General features: G+C 50.3%; 1 long non-coding RNA gene across 1 annotated transcript; it reads left to right on the forward strand.

Moving 5' to 3' along the window:
* Positions 1 to 1,436: 1,436 nt before the first annotated feature.
* Positions 1,437 to 18,238, forward strand: LOC123589204. The gene is made up of 4 exons (XR_006708214.1): positions 1,437 to 1,793; positions 10,193 to 10,341; positions 13,850 to 13,970; positions 17,730 to 18,238. It is a non-coding gene; the product is annotated as an uncharacterized LOC123589204 (long non-coding RNA).
* The last annotated feature ends 600 nt before the right edge of the window (positions 18,239 to 18,838 follow it).

Here is an 18,838-nt window from a genome sequence, read left to right on the forward strand (position 1 = left end):
TTCACTCACCCACTCCTCCACTGGCCCGCCTCCACGCTGGGGACAGGCGGGCTTGGGACGAGCTGGGGGAAGGGGGGAGGAGAGATGCGGGGACTGGGGGGGGGGATGAGGGGGGAGGCAGGGGACAGCGGAAAAATCCCAGGAGGGCACTTGCAGCCACGGCCCCATCACTGCAGCAGCAGTAACAGTGACCACCCTTTGTTCAGCCCCTTTTGCCGGGTGCTCTCCGGGCCAAGGCAGCGCAAAGACAAGCGTCTGGAGCCCAGGGGAGCTATGGGGAACGACCAAGCCACGGCCCGAGGGGCCCGCGGCACCGGGACAGGCAATGGAGGACAGCGCAACACTTCCACTGGATGTTCAGAGCATTCAAACAAGTTTTGAAATAGACACTAGCATTTACAAAGCATGAGACTTTAAACAAGACTGATCTCCCACTTTCGTAGAACATTCTGAAGATCTGGGGGGCGCCTGGGGGGCTCAGTGGGTTAAGTGGCTGACTTGGAGCCTGCTTCGGATTCTGTGTCTCCCCCCCTCTCTGCCCCTGCCCTGCTTGCATTCTGTCTCTCTCAAAAATAAACATTAAAAAAAAAAAAAAAAAAACCCATTATGAAGATGTGGCCACACCAGGCCCACAGTGCCACATGACAGCCACTGGCTGGAGTAGCGTCGTGGCCAACTTGTGTCACCACAGACCCCTACCTCCAACCCACCTTCTTCCTTCACCAGACCCTGCTGGGCCCTGGGTGTGCAGCACCCCCACCTTGAAGCATAATTCAGAAAGGACAGCGATAATGAAGATGCGTCAGGTTCGTTGTAAGTGCTCTCTCTCCACGTCTTCGCTCACGTGGGCTTTCCAACAACTCTGAGACGGAGCCTGATTATCTCCCTTTTACTGATGAGGAAAAAGAGAGGCCAGTAACTTGCCCAAGGTCACCGAGAGGTGAGCGGCAGACTTAGGATGGGAACCCAGAGCCCTACAAGAGCGGGGGGCAGGGTGGGGGGACAGCAGGCAGGTTCCGGGGTCAGAGCGAGGAGGCTGGCCAGGTGGGGCTGCGGCCCACTGGAGAGCATGTGTCCCTGCTAAAGGGGGCAGTCCTGGCTCAGCTGTCATGTGAGGAGGAACACAGGCCCAATGGTGCCAGACCTTCCGATTGTTCTAGAAAACTGAAAAGGCCAGAATTTTGTGTAAAGTCTCATGACTGTCTGGGATCATAGCCTGAGCCGAAATCAAGAGTGGGACGGTGGACCGACTGAGCCACTGAGTGGCTCTGAGCCCAGAGTGGTGGGGTGGACCCCCAAGGCAGGCTCCACGCTGCTTGAGATTCTCTAGCCCCTTGCCCCCTCCCCCACCCCCACCCCCAGCTGGAACTGGAGCTCTCTCTCTCAAAAAAAATTTTTTTTTAAAATAAAGTCTCAGAAAATAAGTGAGAAGTAAGTCTCAGGGCTGTTAATCTGTAAAAGCCGGGCGTGGCCGGCTGGCTACCCCCTGAGAACAGCACGACCACGTGCAAGAGGTTTTCAGAAGTTTCTTCTAAAGTGAACATACCCCTCCCAGCTCCGCGGCCCAGCAATTGCACGCTCGGGGTATTTCTCCAGGGATGAAAACAGACGTCGCCACGAAGACTTGTACACCGAGGTCTGGCTCACCGCTGCCCCACGTCGCACCGCGGGGAAGGGGACAAGCAGGTGCCGTCACGCTCCGTGGAAAACCACGCTACTTTCCGTAGCAACAAGCTGCCGACAGGCGCCTCCGCGGCTGAACCTCGGAGGCCGAGCCAGACGCGAAGGAATAGGTACGTACCTTCCGAACCCGGGGCCGGGGCGCAGGGGTGCGACAGCCTGGCTCGGTGCAGGGGGTGGGGGTGCGGGGGGCGGAGGGGCTCCGAGCAGAGCAAAGACGGCCGCAGGCCTCTGACAAAATCCAAAGGCAGAGAAACTTTCTCCAAAGTGCTGAAAATACCTGCAGGTTTATATAAGGAAATGTGGGACAAAGGTCAGTGGACCCAGGCAGGTGGGCTGTAAAGGTCAGGGCGTCGTCGTCCTGGGGTCAATCGCGGGTGGGGTCTTGCTGGCTCCGGGCGGTCCTTCTTGCCTGAGGGGGTAGTTTTGGTTCCCATTAGGGGATGCTTTGCCCTCCGGCCTTTTGCCTGAGTTAAGAGATCAGCTGGAGGTAACTTAATCAATGAGAATGTTTGAGGTCAAACTTAAATAAGGTCAAAAATAAATAAATTAAAAAAAAAAAAAATGGGGCGCCTGGGTGGCTCTGTCGGTTAAGTGTCTGACTCTTGGTTTCGGCTCCGGTCATGATCGCCCCGTTTCATGAGTTCGAGCCCCACATCGGGCTCTGTGCTGACTATGGAGCCTGCTTGGGATTCTGTCTCCCTCTCTCTCTGTCCCTCCCCCACTTGTGCTGTCTCTGCCTCTCTCAAATAAACTTAAAAAAATGTTTTTTAATAAAAAAGAAATAGTACAGTTTTATACAGTTTATAAATAAAGATATATATAAATATTGTAATAAATATGACATTTACGGTGGAGGGAGCGGGAATCTGTACATTTGATTGGATGCAGGAGGCAGAAAGGGAGAGGCTAAGGGCTAGAAGGTCTCTAGGTGGGGAAAAACACAAGTTTTAAAACAGGTCTTCTGGGAAGGTCTAACCTCTGTGCAAACGCCCTCCCGCATTAAGTTTCTCTTTAAAAATGTAACAGACACCGCCTACTCCCCCTCACGTGCCCTTAGGAAATTGACAAAAGACCTGACTAAAAATAAGTAGACCATAAAATGTAGAACTCAAGGAACCCTATGGCCATAGACTGCCCCTCATACGACCGAAATGGTCATGGGCATTCACTTCCCAATGCCCCCTCTCTGGAAAGAGAGCTTTCATACTACTCTTACTTTCTGGTCTTTTCTTTTCTCTTTTAATGTTTATTCTCGAGAGGGAGAGAGACAGAGTTCCAGCAGGGAAGGGGCAGAGAGAGAGGGAGACACAGAATCTGAAGCAGGCTCCGGACTCTGAGCTGTCAGCACAGGGCCTGACGTGGGGATTGAACTCATGAACTGAGAGATCATGACCTGAGCCGAAGTCGGACGCTTAACTGACGGAGCCACACAGGCACCCCTCTTGCTTTCTGATCTTATACTCAAATTAACTTTTTCCTGCTGCTTATTTTATTTTGTGTCCACCTCTTCATTCCTCCAAGCAGTGAGACAACAAATCCCAGGTATCGGGGTAAAAAATCCTGCAACAATTCTTTAATAAAATAGGACAGAATGTACCAACAAGGAGTGTGCAAACACAGCCGGTGCTTCTCTGATGGCAGAGGCTGTTGTCCCCGCCCCCCCCCACCCCCAAATACCACCTCCCAGCAGCTGGTCCCATTCTACTGTTTCCACCTGAGAACGCAGTCCCAATGTTTCCAAAGTGCCTGATTTTTAAGAGAAATCCCAAAGCCTGGTTTTTATGTATAAGGTTCCGCAAGTAACTCGATATTAACAAAAAAGTTAAAACATTGTAGTTTGTGAGACGACTGGGTGGCTCAGTCGGTTAAGCATCTGACTTGGGCTCAGGTCATGATCCGGCAGTTCATGAGTTTAAGCCCCACATCAGGCTTTGTGCTGACAGCTCAGATCCTGGAGCCTGCTTCCGATTCTCTCTGCCCCTCCCCTGCTGGCTCTCTGTCTCTCAAAAATAAAAACATTTAAAAAAATTGTAGTTTGTAATCGCTGATGTAGCGATTTATAAGAACCTATATTTGGTCTCCCTGCTGGTTTCTGGCACCAAGCTCCCAAATCCCTTGGAACTTTTTGAGCCGATGAGAGAGATCAAGGTGACTTTTGTCATGTTAATGAGGTGACTTTGGGACCCACCCAGCAGGGTAGGGGCTGGGTGTGATTAGGGTTTGGAGCCGTCGGTCCCACCCGCTGACCTCTGGGGGATCGGAAGTTGAATAAATCGCCAATGGCAACGAATTAATCAGTCATACCTGTGTAATGAAGCCTCTATAAAAACCCAAAAAGGACCGGGTTTGGAAAGCTTTTGGGTTGATGAACACGTGGGGGTTGCGGAAGAGAGAGAAAGAGAGAGAGGGCATGGAGCTTGCACCCTTTCCCCCACTGCCTTGCTCTATGAGCCCTTCATAATATACACGTGATCTAGCAAGTAAAACGTTTCTGAGCTCTTCGAGCCACTCTAGCAAATTAATCCCACGTGAGGAGGGTGTCTTCATGTCCCATCTATACCGGGTGGGTCAGAAACACAGGTGAAGTGGGGGAGGGGGCAGTCTCATGGGACTGAGCCCTTAACCTCCTCTCCAAGGAGACAGTGTCCAAATTGCGTCGAGGTGTGGGACACCTGCTGGTGTCGCAGAACTGCGTGGTGGTGTGGGGAAAAACCCACACATCGGACTCGAGGTCAGAGCGTCCCTCGGTGTCCCCATGTCACACCCCCTCCTACTCTGGAATCCAGGCTGAGCTCCTCCAGGTTGGAATTCCTTCCCAAGTTTTCTACAGCCTTTTAGAAACCCACCTTCACCCACCGCACACTTACCTGTCAATGCTGCTATTTGTTCTAACAACTGAAAGAAGGCAAACCCTAAGCCCTGCCGCGGTAGGCGAGCTTTCCTGGGTGGTTCAGAGGAAACCAGGTACGTCAAGTAAAACCAAGTAAATAAAAGCAAGAGGAAAGAGGAAAACAAGACACTTTTTTTTTTTTTTTTTTTTTTTTTTTACTTAGTAACTGTGAGACGTGGGGCAAGTCACTTTCCTCCCTGTCCAAAAGGATGTTTTTTTAAAAAAAGTGTTTATTTTTTAATTTACATCCAAGTTAGTTAGCATATAGTGCAACAATGATTTCAGGAGTAGATTCCTTGGTGCCCCTTCCCCATTTAGCCCATCCCCCCTCCCACAACCCCTCCAGTAACCCTCAATTTGTTCTCCATATTTATGAGTCTCTTCTGTTTTGTCCCCCTCCCTGTTTTTATATTATTTTTGCTTCCATTCACTTGTGTTCATCTGTTCTGTGTCTTAAAGTCCTCATATGAGTGAAGTCATAGGATATTTGTCTTTCTCTGACTAATTTCACTTAGCATAATACCCTCCAGTTCCATCCACGTAGTTGCAAATGGCAAGATTTCATTCTTTTTGATTGCCGAGTAATACTCCATTGTATATATATACCACATCTTCTTTATCCATTCATCCATCAGTGGACATTTGGGCTCTTTCCATACTTTGGCTATTGTTGATAGTGCTGCTATAAACATTGGATGCATGTGCCCCTTAGAAACAGCACACCTGTATCCCGTGGATAAATGCCTAGTAGTGCCATTGCTGGGTCATAGGGTAGTTCTGTTTTCAATTTTTTGAGGAACCTCCATACTGTTTTCCAGAGTGGCTGCACCAGTTTGCATTCCCACCAACACTGCAAAAGAGACCCTCTTTCTCTGCATCCTCGCCAACATCTGTTGTTGCCTGAGATGTTCATGTTAGCCATTCTGCCAGGTGTGAGGTGGTATCTCATTGTGGTTTTGGTTTGTAATTTCCCTGATGATGAGTGATGTTGAGCATCTTTTCATGTGTTGGTTGGCCATCTGGATGTCTTCTTTGGAGAAGTGTCTATTCATGTCTTTTGCCCATTTCTTCACTGGATTATTTGTTTTGTGGGTGTTGAGTTTGATAAGTTCTTTACAGATTTTGGATACTAACCCTTTATCTGGTATGTCGTTTGCAAATATCTTCTCCCATTCTGTCGGTTCCCTTTTAGTTTTGCTGATGGTTTCCTTCACTGTGCAGAAGCTTTTTATTTTGATGAGGTCCCAGTAGTTCATTTTTGCTTTTGTTTCCCTTGCCTCCGGACACGTGTTGAGTAAGAAGTTGCTGTGGCCAAGATCAAAAAGGTTTTTGCCTGCTTTCTCCTCGAGGATTCTGATGGCTTCCTGTCTTACATTGAGGTCTTTCATCCATGTTGAGTTTATTTTTGTGTCTGGTGTGAGAAAGTGGTCCAGGTTCATTCTTCTGCGTGTCGCTGTCCAGTTTTCCCAGCACCACTTGCTGAAGAGACTGTCTTTATTCCATTGGACATTCTTTCCTGCTTTGTCAGAGATTAGTTGGCCATCTGATTGTGGGTCCATTTCTGGGTTCTCTATTATGTTCCATTGATCTGAGTGTCTGTTCTTGTGCCAGTACCATACTGTCTTGATGATTACAGCTTTGTAGTACAGCTTGAAGTCCGGGATTGTGATGCCTCCTGCTTTGGTTTTCTTTTTCAAGATTGTTTTGGCTATGCGGGGTCTTTTCTGGTTCCATACAAATTGTAGGATTGTTTGTTCTAGCTCTGTGAAGAATGCTGGTGCTATTTTGATAAGGGTTGCGTTGAATATGTAGATTGCTTTGGGTGGTATCCACATGTCAACAGTATTTCTTCTTCCAAAGGGATGTTTTTACTGCTCACTTTGCAGCAGGGTAAATGAAGAATAAACAACATCTGGAGAGAAGCCCCCGACTTGGCACATCGGCTCCTTCCTTCTCCCCACACTTAACCCGATAGTTAAGCATGAGCTGCCTGGTTGTCACTGAGAATCTCAGGCCTTCTTTCTCTCCATGTTGGATCCAGTGAGGAAAAGGTGCACTTTTTTTCTTCTCTCTCCACCTCTCTCTCTCTTTTGCAGTTTTGTTTGTTGCCCAGGTCCCGGGTTCTCACAAACGTGGGGGGTCTGCCTTGGCTGCAGGACAGTGGTGGAGAGCAGCGGGGCGGGTGGGGGCGGGGGGGGGGGTTAAGATGCCAGAGATGAGGGGGCAGGCCGACCCCCGTCCTCATTCTGGCTTCTCTGCTCCTCGCTGTGTGTTCTGATAGACAGGACTCAAGTGCTCTGAATCCATATTCTCTCCTCTGCAAAAACGGGATGTCATAATTGTACCGAGGTGTTTTGTCAGGAAGACTCAATGAGGCGATACCTACAATGGTCTTTATAATACTAAGATGCCACGTTTCTTTTTTTCTCTCATCATTTCACGAATGTCCAGTGGAGTTTTCTTTTTTTTTTAATTTTTTTTTCAACGTTTATTTATTTTTCTTGGGACAGAGAGAGACAGAGCATGAACGGGGGAGGGGCAGAGAGAGAGGGAGACACAGAATTGGAAACAGGCTCCAGGCTCTGAGCCATCAGCCCAGAGCCCGACGCGGGGCTCGAACTCACGGACCGTGAGATCGTGACCTGGCTGAAGTCGGACGCTTAACCGACTGCGCCACCCAGGCGCCCCACGTTTGTTTATTTTTGAGACAGAGAGAGACAGAGCATGAACGGGGGAGGGTCAGAGAGAGGGAGACACAGAATCCGAAACAGGCTCCAGGCTCCGAGCCGTCGGCACAGAGCCCGACGCGGGGCTGGAACCCACAAACCGTGAGATTATGACCTGAGCCACAGTCGGACGCCTAACCGACTGAGCCACCCAGGCGCCCCTATGTTGCTTCCTCATTTAAATGTTTAGTTCTATAAATTGCTGTCGATAGAACCCACATAAATGAGAGCTCTTCGGGGTTCTAGTAAAAAGTCCTAGATCCGAAAGTCCTTGAGAATTGTCGACAGGAGTCTGCATTTAGGGAAAGTCTCGTGGATATTCTATTTAAACCCAAAGGCAAACAAGGTGTGGAAAGGCGCGTTCCCTCCTTGGAAAGCGCATTTGTGCACGAGGGGCCGCGCGGCAAAGTTGTTTGTACCTCCGTAGACCTTGCCAGTCAGCGTGGAGTGGGTTGTTAATGAATCAACGAGGCCGCTGCTTAATCACTAAACGCTTTAACAGATCCTGAAAGATCTGGTGAGAAGGGTGGCATTCATGACAGAGAGGTTGAAGGTTGGAGTGTCACTTCTATGCACTTGGAGATCATCAGAGTGGAACAGGGCCCCGTGGAAGCCAGCTTTGCCAAAACTGCCACCTGTTGGGCCGGGGCTGCATGGAAGAGCCGGAGAGTCCAGGTGTGGGGCCAGCTGTAGGGCCTGGACCCGATGCCAGGGCTCTGCCTGCCCGCTTTGGTTAAGTCCTGGCTGTTAACAGCAAGTTGCCTCACCTGTCTGTGCCTCAGTCTCCCCTTTGTCAAAAGAATGATCTGAGGGGCGCCTGGGTGGCTCAGTTGGTGCAGCGTCCAACTCTTGATTTCGGCTCAGGTCACGGTCTCACGGTTCGTGAGTTCGAGCCCCGCGTCAGGCCCTGTGCTGACAGCTCAGAGCCTGGAGCCTGCTCCGGATTCTGTGTCTCCCTCTCTCTCTGACCCTCCCCCGTTTATGCTCTGTCTCTCTGTCTCAAAAATAAACGTTAAAAAAAAAAATTTAAAAAAAAAAAAAAAGAGGGAGCTCCAGGGCAGGCTCCTGGCTGGCTCAGGCGGAGGAGCATGTGATCTTGGGGTTGTGAGTTCGAGCCTCATGTTGGGTGCAGAGATTACTTAAGAATTAAAAAAATATATTTATTAAAAAAAATTTTTTTAATGTTTATTTTTGAGAGAGAGAGAGAGACAGAGTGCGAGCAGGGGAGGGGCAGAGAGAGAGGGAAACACAAAATCCAAGCGGACTCCAGGCTCCGAGCTGCCAGCACAGAGCCTGATGTGGGGCTCGAACCCATGAACTGTGAGATCGTGACCTGAGCCACCCAGGCACCCCCAAATCTTTATTTTTTTTAATGTTTATTTACTTTTGAGAGAGATAGTGAGAGAGCAAGCGTGAACAGGGGAGGAGCAGAGAGAAAGGAAGACAGAGAATCCAAAGCAGGCTCCGAGCTGTCAGCACAGAGCCTGACGTGGGACTAGAACCCACAAACCACGAGATCATGACCTCAGCCTAAGTCGGACGCTCAGCTGACTGAGCCACCCAGGCACCCCTTGAGGATTTTAATGTAAACATAATTCTTCTACATCTTTGTCTAAGCCATTGAGAAAAGCACCAAACAGGACAAGATTGTGAACATTCTGTAGAGACTTCTCTCTCTGTTCAAAAATCCCAAAAATAATTATATCAATGGGAAGAAACCAGATCTAAAAAAAAGAGGATATACCAAATGATTCTGTCTGTGTAAAATCCTAGGAAATGTGACCGAATCTGTTACAACAGCAGATTGATGTCCATCTGGAGATGGCGGTGGCAGGATGTCACAGAGGGATGTGACAAAGGGGAACAAGGACACTCTTGGGGGTGATGGATATGTTTACCAGCTTGATTGTCGTAACGGTTTCCGTCACTTACACAGATGTTGAGACTCTTTCAGTTGGGCATCTAAATACACACAGTTCATCATATGCCATTTATTCTTCCACAAATTTCTTTTAAAAAGCATTAATGTCTTTCTCTAGATGTATTCTTACAGAGAAACATAAAGCACCATAGCGTGAAAGACAAGTGTCCAGGATTAAAGCCTGGATAGGAGAATCAGGCCTGGGGTACCTGCCCGGCTTCTAGGGGTTTCCATGGAGTCAAGCACGTGCTACAGGTGTGCTAGGAAGGTGGAGAGAGTACTTGGATGTCCTGGTTCCTCTTTTCAGAGCATTTCTGCATTTTATTTATTTATTTATTTATTTATTTATTTATTTATTTATTATTATTTTATTTGAGAGAGAGCACACACAAGTGAGCAGGGGGAGGGGCAGAGGTGGGGAGAGAGAGAGAGAGAGAGAGAGAGAGAGAGAGAGAGAGAGAGAGAATCTCAAGCAGGTTCCATGCTCAGCATGGAGCCCGATGTGGGGCTCGATCTCACAACCCTGCGATCATGACCTGAGTCAAAATCAAGAGTCAGCTGCTGAATTGACTGAGCCGCCCAGGCACCCCTGCATTTCTGCATTTGAACGGCATCTGTTTCTTTGATTCAGTGTTAAAATTTATCCATTCACGGATCCGGTCATTTATTCAGTGCCGTTCTGTGCTGGGCCACGTTCTGAGCTCTGGGGATTAAGCAGAAAGCAGGGCAGACCTGTCCTTACAGGGCCCCTTTGCGACGTTATTCTCTCTGGGTTCTGCAGTCTCTCTTCCAGGGGTTCCCCCTCCTTTCCCTGAAAACCACACTCCAGTGTGTCCCAAATTATCGAATGCAGAAGCACACAAAAGCTTTTCTGGCCCTTTGTCTTCCTCTAGCCGTCTCTCAGTCTCTCCCTCCATAGACCAATTCCCTGGGAGACTCGTCTACACCAACCACTTGTATGTTCCCCTTCAGGGCCAAGGCACCTACGCCCCCAGCTGCCAGGAGACTGTCGCCGATGGCTCCCTGCCGAGTCCCTCACTAGGAATCATCCCGGACCAAAGGGAGCAGCCACCCTGCCCCTGCATCCAGTGAGGGTCATCCCAGCTGCACAGTCCCTGGAGGTGAGCTAAGTCTCTGTTGTGACCTCATCACAGTTCAAGTCCTCCTGCTGCCCAATCCTGCCTTCCTCCCTCTCTCATTCGTGTTCCCAGGGCTCTTTCCAACAAACCACCTCCACTCTGAGCTCCCTGGTCTCAGACTGTGACTCTCAGGGGACACAGCCCACAATACCAGCCCCCACTTCCATTGTCCACTAGCCCCTTCCCCCCCTGGGATGCGGCTTTTGCAACTACCCCACTGAAGGACTCTCACGAGTCCAGTCATGGCTGTACCCACCCCCTCCCCCAGACTTTCTCTCTTCACAGGCAGCATTTGAGAACGTGGCTTTCTCCTTCCCTGAGATGTCCCTCCCCAGATTCGGAGATCCCATTCTCTCCTGCCACCCCTCCATCCCGTGCCTCTTTGAATTTTTGATTCTTCCTGCTCAGGCACCCGGGCTCCTTTCTGTTTCTCCGATGATGGTGTTACCCGAACCTTCACTCTACATCCATTTCCATTTCCACAGCATCAGCCTTCATCTCTGATTGATAACCCCCAAACTGATCTCTCCGCTTGTAACTTCTTTCTTATACATACATACATACAGCTCTCTATCCATCCCTCTACCCACCCTGCCACCCATCCATCTGTCCATCCATCCATCCACCCATCCATCCCTCCTTCCTTCCATCCATCCATCCATCCTTCCATCCATCCATCCATCCATCCATCCTTCCATCCATCCATTATCTACCCATCCATCCATCCTTCCATCCATCCATCCATCCATCCTTCCATCCATCCATCCATCCACCCACCTGTCTCTTCCTCCTTCCCTCCTTCCATCCTGCCTTCTTTTCCCCTCCTTCCCCCTCTCCTCCCTCCCTCCCTTCTCCCTCCCTCCTTTCCTCCCTTCCTTTCCTTCCTTCCTCCCTTCCTTCCTTCCTTCCAGCAAATATTTTCTGAGTACCTACTATGTGCCAGGCTCTGGGCTAGGAGCTAAGGACACAGCAATGAAGAAGTATCGTGCCCACAGTACTAATACCCAGCTGCCAACTAGACAGCTCTACTGGGCTGTTCCCAGGCTCCTTGACTTACCAAGACCCAAATCAAACTCTGCTACCCCCTGCACCATGAAACCCACTCTTTTCCTCTAGGACCCCCGCCAAGATAGTAGCCGTTAGCAAAATCAGAAATTCAGGGACATCCTAGACTCCTCTCCTTCACTCTTCACAGAGGCAAGTCCATCCCACCGGTTCTCCCTCTTGCATTCATCTATACCCTCCCCTCTGCACCACCGTCCTGGTTCAGGCCGTTATAATTTCTTGCCTTAATTCCATTCCAGTTTCCCAGCGAGGAGATGGTCAATCTCCGCAGTTCAGCCACATTGTGCGCCCTGGATCTTTTTTCCACTCTTCCTGCCAGGCTCTGTGCCCCAGGAGGCTGATTTCCGTGGGCTCTATCACCTGGCCTCCTTTGCTGTCTGGCATCCAGTCACATTTGGCCAACGGGAGGAGCCCGCAGGAGATCAGAGGGTGCGGAAGGGTAGCCGAGGTATTGGAGGTGTTCCTATTTCCCCTTGCCCCTCACCAGCCCTGCTCTTTCCCTGCCTCCCTGGGGTTCCGGAAGTGGCTGCACTCTTCTGGGCCATGGCTCTGCAGAGTTCGGTAACACTGCTCCCTAACCCCTTCAGCCTTGGAGTGACTGCGCCCACGATAGCTAGACTCCAGGGGCTCCATCAGCCCTTGGTGCACTGAACGCGGCAGAAATCTCAGGAAACAGTCTCTTTATGAAATTACCTTAAATTCTTTTTTTTTTTTTTTTAGAATTTTTTTAATATTTATTTATTTCTGAGACAGAGAGAGACAGAACATGAGCAGGGGAAGGGCAGAGAGAGAGAGAGAGAGGGAGACACAGAATCGGAAGCAGGCTCCAGGCTCTGAGCTGTCAGCATAGGGCCCGACGCGGGGCTCGAACTCACAGACCGCGAGATCATGACCTGAGCCGAAGTCGGGCACTCGACCGACTGAACCACCCAGGCGCCCCAAAATTAGCTTAAATTCTTAAATTCTCCTTTTCATGCCAGAATCTTGACTCACAAGGCATCCCACAGTCAGTAGGATAAATTCCACGTGACACACTATTGGGATTATTCTCCCAGTTGTTTAGTTTCCCTCCTCTGTTACTGGAACCCTAGATGTGCAAGTACTTTGATTTTTTTCTGCATAAGTTTAAGCAGCTTTCCCAGGAGAGAGGTTTCCCTGGGTCTAGCTCTCTGCTCTTTCAAACAACAATTTATTTATTTTTATTTTTTAAAATATTTATTCATATATTTCTGAGAGAGAGAGAGAGTCAGAAAGACAGGGAGAGAGAGAGAGAATCCCAAGTAGGCTCCATGCTGTCAGCACAGAGACCAATGCAGGGCTCAAACTCACAAACTGTGAGATCATGACCCGGAATCAAGAGTGAGATGCTTAACTTAATGAGCCACCCAAGCACCCCTCAAACAATAATTTAAAAAATTCTTTTTGCCTCTGGGACGCCTGGCTGGCTCAGTCAGTAGAACATGAGACTCTTGATCTTGGGGTCTGTGAGTTCTAGCCCCATGTGGGGCGTAGAGTTTGTCTTTAAAACAAATTTTTTTCTGTAATGTTTATTTTTAACACACGGAGTGTGAATATTGGGGTCAATGTGGTCTCCTAGATAGAATCTCTCTAGGTCAGATCCTCGACGTGGGATGGCTGGTCCATGGAAGACGGATCTTTGCAAAAGTTTTTGACAGTGGTTTGTTTGGCTGTTTTCGATTTTGTTTTTTCAAGGATTTAGGTAAGATTGTGTGGGAAAACCTGCGAATATCTCTCCTAATGAAAAGATTTCTCAAGGCTTCTTCCAGAAAAAGGGAGTCGCCGTGCGCCCTCTGGTGGCTGCTTTCTCCACTTACAGGCAAATAGGTCCAGGCCTAAAAGACCCCAAACCCATCAAGGGCTAGAAAAGCCACAGCAAAAGAGGGTTCCGCTCTCGCCGCCGCTGGCTGGGCAGTTTCAAGGCCACTCCTCACCAACTTGCAAGAGTACTTTTAACACTGTAATGCAAGAGTGACCAAAGGGAGCCTTTTTCTTTTCTTTTCTTTTCTTTTCTTTTCTTTTCTTTTCTTTTCTCCTTTTCTTTTCTTTCCTTTTCTTTCTTTTCTTTTTCTTGGTCTTAAAAAAAAAAAAAGGCCATATGGAGGCATAATTGATGCATAGCAAACCATGCATTAAGTGCCCAGTGGGCGCCCCCGTGTGTCTCAGTATCGTTCCTGTATTTTAGCGACACCTCAGTGGGGACTGGGGCCATTCTCCGTCATCGAGCACGTCACTGTTTCTGCAGTGAGACTGCAGAACTTTTCACGCTATAAATAAGACCCGTGAATAGCCTCAAATCAATTTTGCACCAAGCGAGTTTGCTTACAAACTCACCAAAAAGAATTTGGTCTTTCAGAGCCTCCTGGATTTCGGAATGATAGACTCAGATTGTATCTCTGTTTTACAGCCGAAGAGGCAGAAATATTAAGTATCGTGTACAAGGCCACCCAAGAAAGCATTCACGCCCTGCGTCGTCCCTGTCTGCCGGCCATGAACCACGTAGTCTCCCGGGGACCGGGGAGCCGGAAGTAAGCAAAACAGACAACCGCTTTCTCTTAGGAAGCTGGTGTTCTCACACGAACACTGTATGTGAGTGTTCACAGCAGCCTTATTCACAACAGCCAAAAAACGGAAACGACCCAACTGTCCAACTGATGAAGGAGAAACAAAATGTGGTCCATCCATACAATGGCGTATTGTTGAGCCATAGAGGGTATGAAGTACTGATACGTGGATGAAACTTGAAAACATCACGCTCAGGGAAATTTCTGCTGAGCCAGACACAGAAGGTGTCACCATACGTACTGTGAGACGTAGAGGGTTTTATAAGAAGTGTCCAGAACAGGCAGATTTATAGAAAGTGGATTAGTAAGTTGCCTGGGGCGGGGCGGTTGGAGGGGAAATGGACGATGATTGCCATAAGGGGGACAGAACGACAGAAATGTCCTAAACTCTACTACAGCCACGAGGGCACCACAGCCCATTAACAAGCTCTGGATAAAGCTGTTTTAAGGAGCGGATGCTCTTGGAGGCGGGGACAGATTAGCACAGACAAAAATACGGTCAATCCTTCCCAGAAGTCACCACCCACTGGACACATACACTTGAAACAGTTCTAGTTTTGCTGAGCACTGGTTTCCTACCTACCCTGCGTCCAGATACTCACCAATCATTCCGGCCCAGCGTCCACATGCTTTCTATTAGGAGACGGTCTCACTCTGGGATGCATTAGTCAGGGTATTACAGAAAAAGAATGAAAACAATAGAAATGTGTATATATCGAGAGAAAGAGATCTTTTTTTTTTTTTTTAAAGAGTTTTTAAGGGGCGCTTGGGTGGCGCAGTCGGTTAAGCGTCCGACTTCAGCCAGGTCACGATCTCGCGGTCCGTGAGTTCGAGCCCCGCGTCAGGCTCTGGGCTGATGGCTCAGAGCCTGGAGCCTGTTCCGATTCTGTGTCTCCCTCTCTCTCTGCCCCTCCCCCGTTCATGCTCTGTCTCTCTCTGTCCCAAAAATAAATAAACGTTGAAAAAAAAAAAAAAGAGTTTTTAACTTTTTAAAAATATTTATTTATGTTGAGAGAGAGGGAGAGAGGGAGCATGAGTGGGAGAGGTGCAGAGAGAGAGAGGATCCCTAGCAGGCTCTGTGCTGACAGCACAGAGCCTGATGCAGGGCTTGAACTCACAAACCATGAGATCATGACCTGAGCCCAAATCAAGAGTTGGACGCTTGGGGCGCCTGGGTGGCTGAGTCGGTTAAGCGTCCCACCTCTGCTCAGGTGGTGATCTCATGGTCCGTGAGTTCAAGCCCCGCATCAGGCTCTGTGCTGCCACCATCAGAGCCTGGAGCCCACTTCAGATTCTGTGTCTCCCTCTGTCGGCCCCTCCCCCCGACTCGTGCTCTGTCTCCATCTCTCAAAAACGAATAAACATTGAAAAGGAAAAACAAAACAAAACAAAAAAAAAGAATTGGATGCTTAACTGAGTCACCGAGGCATCCCTAAGACTTTAAGTAATCTCTACACCTAACATGGGGCCCAAGCTCACAACCCTGGGGTCAAGAGTCACTCGCTCCACCGACTGAGACAACAAGGTGCCTCCAAAAGGGATCTGTTTTAAGGTACTGGCTCACATGATTGTAAAGGCTAGCAAGTCCAAAACCTGCAGGGCAGCTCAGCAGGCTGGAGACCCAGGAAGGGGGTGCATTTCAAGTTCAAAGACTGCTCCTGTTGCTCAGGGGAGGTCAGCCTTTTCGTTCTAGTCAAGCCTTCAACTGATTGGATGAGGTCCACCCACATGGAGGACCACCTCTCTACTCAAAGGCTACGGATTTAAATGTCAGTCTCATCCAAAAACACCCCCACAGAAACATACCAAGCTGACACATAAAATTAACCATCCTGGATTCCATCCTGTTTATTCTGAAACTCCACTCTCAAATATGGATCTGGAACTTCCCCTTCTGGTTTCCAGAAACTCCGTTCCCTGCCTCTTCCAAGCGGGGCTCCTCTGGGCGGGTTGCACTCTTATCCGCGCATGCTCCCTGGCCTGGCCAGGGCGCCCACTGCAAGCCCCTCTCTGGCTCAAGCTCTTTCTCCCACTGCCATTCGTGCCCACCGCCCAGCTGGCTGTCCTTCTAGAAGAGCAGGATGGCTCAGAAGCGGCTCCCTTTCCCGGGTTCCCACAACCCCCCCTGAAGCTCCAGGCACCGCCTGGGAGACTGCGTCTTCCCATCCCTGAATATGGACTGATTCTACTTTTCTCAGCCAAGCCTTGTGTGTGTGTGTGGGGGGGTGTCTGCTCCCCAGGGCTGTGACCAGAGTAGCAGGATGTCCCCATCCCCCTTGTGGGGAGTGTGAAGGCCCAGGCAGGAGGAAGGCAGGGCCTCATGGACCATGGAAGCAGCTTGGGGTCCGTGCCCAGTGCAGGGGGACCACCCCCCGGGGGCGAGGGAAACCTGGAGCTTTTTAAAGGAGTAACACCCCCTCACAGGCGAATGCAGCCTCGCCCTGGCAGGTGTGTCCCCGCCACGTTGGGCAGGCCGTCTCTAATTCCCCCCCTGACTTGGGCCGAATCACACCAGAATTGAGCAGATTTGTGTGTGAGGTTTTTATAGCTCCTGCTTTTTTACGGCAAGTGGCACTGATTTTCCAGTGATGACATCACCAATTTTCCTTCACCAAGTGGATTGTTTTAAAAAGTTGGTCTTAGGGGCGCCTGGGTGGCTCAGTCGGTTAAGCGGCCAACTTCAGCTCAGGTCATGATCTCGTGGTCCGTGAGTTCGAGCCCCGCGTCGGGCTCTGTGCTGACAGCTCAGAGCCTGGAGCCTGTTTCAGATTCTGTGTCTCCCTCTCTCTGACCCTCCCCTGTTCATGTTCTGTCTCTGTCTCAAAAATAAATAAATGTTATAAAAAAAAATTTTTTTTTTTTAAAAGTTGGTCTTAGGGGCGCCTGAGTGGCTCAGCTGGTTGAGCATCCGACTTTGGCTCAGGTCGTGATCTCGCGGTTTGTGAGTTCGAGCCCCGCGTCGGGCTCTGTGCTGACACCTCCGAGCCTGGAGCCTGTTTCGAATTCTGTGTCTCCCTCTCTCTCTGCCCCTCCCCTGCTCACACTGTGTCTATCTCTCTCAAAGGTAAATAAACATTAAAATAGAAAATAAGTTGGTTTTAAAAACTACGAAGTCAGTGAAGACTCAAGGTGGTTCAGTGATGTGGTAATGTAACAGGGGGTCTGAGTTGAATTCAGCCTACAGACTATTCAAGACCCAGGGGCATTTAAAGCTTGTCTTTTTTTTTTTTTTTTTTTTTTTGTCTTTTTCTGTGAGTTGGTTGGACCGCAGTACAGCCTCCCTCACTATCCGAAGCTGGGCCCTCATCTACCAGCAGGTTTGGGTGCTTCCCTACCTAGTAGGTCAACAGCCAGCCAGGACAGGGGCATCCCCAAGGCTTGGACCGGGCTCCCGGACTAGGGGAATCACTCTCTTGCCCCTTTGCTGGAGCTCAGTCTCTGCCACCCAAGCCGACCCAAGTGGGGCTCCTGGGGGCCTCACCATGGCTTACCTTTTGCAAGCATCAGAGCAGGGCAACTGGCTTTTTAAAACATTATCTGTGGATGAAAACAGCGACAGTGCAGAATGCAACACTCACATGTTTTTTTGACCCGAAGATGCAGAGCTTAAACCTGTGCACCCCAATCCCGAGGAGATACACTTCTCCGCCCTCTGCTTAACTTTGGGGGTGTGTTGGTGGGGGGTTTGAGGGTTGCTGCGCTATGCTTCGTTTCCTGTTCCAGGGCCACGTTGGGGTGCTCTGAATGAAGCTCAAGTGAGACGTGTGCAAAGCACTGGGCATGCGGAGGACCCTTGAGTTACCATCACTCTTGTTCCCCCTTCCCCATGACCTTGCAAATGTCTGCTCGGAGGAGGGCCTGCCAGGGCCAGAGGCCAGGTCTCCGGAAGGGGCTCCCAAGGCTCGCTAGGGTTGCGATTCCGGCTCCTGTCCTGCGACCCCGCCGCCCGCACCTGAATTTAAGGGCTCCGCAGAAGAGCGAAACTCTGGGGAAGAGGGAGGACGGCACAGGGCCAGTGCTTCGGGAAGTGGTGTCTCAGCCCAGCGGTGAGCCAGCTTGCTGGGTGCGACTTCCGTTTGTCCTTGATCCGAACATCCGCCCCCTTCACCCCAATCCCCTATCTTCACACTGTTCCCTCCATACCCTTTAACCTGAATTTGACCCCACCTTGTCAAGAACTTCACCCCGACCTTCCCTGGTACAACCAGTTTAACAGAGAGGCACCATTGCAATTTTTGGTCCTCGAACGTCAATGGGCAACAGCGGTTACGCCTTCCGGTGTTTACTTAGCACCGACCACGTGACTGAGCACGTGGCTTCCACAGGCGAGCCGGAGCTCACACGGTGGCCTGGCCCAGAGCCTCGGGATGACGACCAGGGAGGGGATGACGATTTTGTAGCAAGCGGCAATGGCAGGGGGAGGGGCGGAGGTGAGGCGAGCTCAGCGAGGGCCGTCCTCGAGGGTAGGTAGGGTGGGAGTCGTTGGGCAGGCCCGCTTGGGGACAGCAGCACCAAAGCAGCAAAGCAGAGCAGCTCAGGACATCCAGGGCCCGGCACGCGTCCAGGGGCACGGGAGCCACGCGACTGTGGCGAGCGGTCCTTAGGAACGCACGACCGGGAAGGGTAAAGCGTTTAGGCCGCCTCCCGCAGGCAGGCGGCGACTCGAGGCCCTGGGGCCAGCCCGGGGCCCGGGGACACGTCGAGGTCGGGCCCGGACTGAGGCCCGAGTGCCTGCGAAGGGTTAGGGAAGACTGAGGAACACGGTCGCTCGGGAAACGGGAGTTGTAGTAACGGAAGGACGGGCCAAAAATCAAGACCACTTTTTCATTTTT

Source organism: Leopardus geoffroyi, chromosome E3, assembly GCF_018350155.1.
Source record: "Leopardus geoffroyi isolate Oge1 chromosome E3, O.geoffroyi_Oge1_pat1.0, whole genome shotgun sequence".
Taxonomy (NCBI): domain Eukaryota; kingdom Metazoa; phylum Chordata; class Mammalia; order Carnivora; family Felidae; genus Leopardus; species Leopardus geoffroyi.